The sequence below is a fragment of the Chlorocebus sabaeus genome, chromosome X, assembly GCF_047675955.1.
Source record: "Chlorocebus sabaeus isolate Y175 chromosome X, mChlSab1.0.hap1, whole genome shotgun sequence".
Taxonomy (NCBI): domain Eukaryota; kingdom Metazoa; phylum Chordata; class Mammalia; order Primates; family Cercopithecidae; genus Chlorocebus; species Chlorocebus sabaeus.
The window spans coordinates 136,705,848-136,708,230 of record NC_132933.1 but is presented as its reverse complement, the minus strand read 5'-3'; positions in this window follow the sequence as shown (position 1 = coordinate 136,708,230).

The following is a 2,383-nucleotide window of genomic DNA, read 5'->3' as shown; positions in this document are numbered from 1 at the left end:
ACTTAAATATTTCTTTAAACTAGCAAAGATTAAAGTAGATATGTTGAGAATTTAAAATCAGGCAATAAGGAATTAGTCCCTTAAAATATGTAACCCTCAGAATGCTTAAGTGCTATAATTCTCCCCTCAAAATAGTAATTATTTATTTGCTTTCTAAATTGGGATGGAAAATATTCTGAATGGATGCTGTCTAGTTTGTAAACCATTGCCCAGAGACCTGGTTCTTAGGATCTTTTCAAGATGGCTTATTATCTCTGATATGTCATGACCTCATTTGGAAGGATTAGAAGCTCTTCAATGCCATTAACATTTTAATATTGGATTATAGCCTTCAAATTAACTCATATTTTTTCTGGTCACTTGGTTTCACCAATATAAATTTGGAGAAAATTACATTATAAACCATGCTTATGAGCTATAACCCTAATATTGAGATGCCAAGCCTGCAAGAAAATGGTAACATACTCAAGCATCCTGGCCAGAAAATATGGTTTGCAGCACCATGGTATGATGTTCATCCAGGTTTACGTGTGTGTGTGTGTGTGTGTGTGTGTGTGTGTGTGTGTGTGTGTGTTTCTGTAGTCTGGCTTACTTTCCTTTTATAACCGATGTTTTGCAATTTAAAAAATATTTTTGTTCCTGTTGTCTTAGATCTAAATAGGAGCAAAAACAATATTTAAAACTTTACTCAATTTTTTTAGATAGCATTTCCCACACTTTCCCTTATGTTACATTAATGCCAATGCAAAAGAAACACACTGATTGGAGGGTGGAGCAGCAGGGGGAAGAAGCAAGAACAAAAATCTTATTGGAATAGCAAGAAGCCCTTTTGAGGGACTAAAATGACAACAAAGAGATTATGATTTATAAATTATAATAATACTCATATTTAGCAACTCAACCATAGTATCAACACGAAAGTGTATAAGTTTGATTTTTCCATAGAGGAAAGACTAAGGGCAAAATAAACTACACGAATAATGAAATTTCAAAATGCCTTTACAAGAATGTAAATTTTCCTTTTTTGTCACTATGACGGCCAATTCTGCTCATATTAGAGTGTTCACTCAAGTTTACCATGTAAATCCTTCCTTTGGAGTATATGTGACAGTAAGCAAAGCAGTTTCTGAACATACTTGATAAGTTCTTACTGTACTGGGTAATGTAAGGTCTAGTGATGAAATATTTATTTGGTAGGAACAATTCTTCCTCCATTTGATAAATATGTTCTTCTTTGACTTCTGAGAGTGAACCTATAGCACTTTTTCCTGGGGATTCCTGACTGAGGAAGACAGTGCTGGTATGACTGGCTGGGGTGCAAATTTAAAATGGCAAATGTTATTCCACAGGAATCACATCCATGTCCCAGGCTTTCCAGATGGGATAGCCAACCGTGCACAATAGGTCCCAATTTTGGTTACTCTGCTATGCACCTGCTGAGTGAACCCTCACATATCTGGTGTAATGCATAAAAGTGAGGCTGCCACTCAGCAGGAGAGAAAAATTGACTTAGTCAATCACTGATTTTAAACAGGTGGGTTAAATATTTGCAAAAATGTCCAAAAGTGGGGTATTTACAGGGAACAAAAAACCTTGTATCACAGTACCTCAAAGAAAAAAAATCCGTGTATCACAGAACATCCCTCAAAGCTACAAAAAGAATGTGACAATGAATCGAGGGAAGGTTCCTCCCTAGGCAGGCCTTCACCATTTATTGTGAAATGATTAAGTTTGATTTTAGAACATGTTTTGCTTTTAGCAAATTTTTAAATTGCTTTAATTCTTTGCCTTTATTGTTTTGGTGACAGATTCTCAAGACATGCTTGAAGGAACATTCGTTGAGGACATTGTGGGACATTGGAGTATAGTGACATGTTACATATTGTCCAAAACCAAGTGGTTTTTAAAGTTTTTAATAATATTTTTTATACTACACATTGTTCAGCTTACAAATGGAGAAATTTGTATTAATTATCTAAGATGCCCAAAGGGAACATTTTGTTAGATGAAGCTATGATCTGGATACGGTTTGTTTGTCCCCACTAAATCTCATGTTGAAATGTAGCCCCCAGTTTGATGCTATTGGGAGGTAGTGCCTAGTGGGAGGCGTTTGGGTCACGAGGGTAGATCCCTCATGCATAGATTAATGCCCTCCCTTGGGACTGAGTGATTTCTCACTCCATTAGCTCCTGAGAGACCTGGTTGTTAAAAGAGCCTGGCACCTTTCCCCTCTCTCTCTCTCTTGCTTCCTCTCTCACCATGTGGTCTCTGCACATGCTGGCTCCTCTTTGCCTTTTGCCATGAAAGGAAGCTTCCTGAAGCCCTCAACAGATGGAAATGCTCAATCATGAACTTTCCAACCAGCAGAATTGTGAGCTAGTAA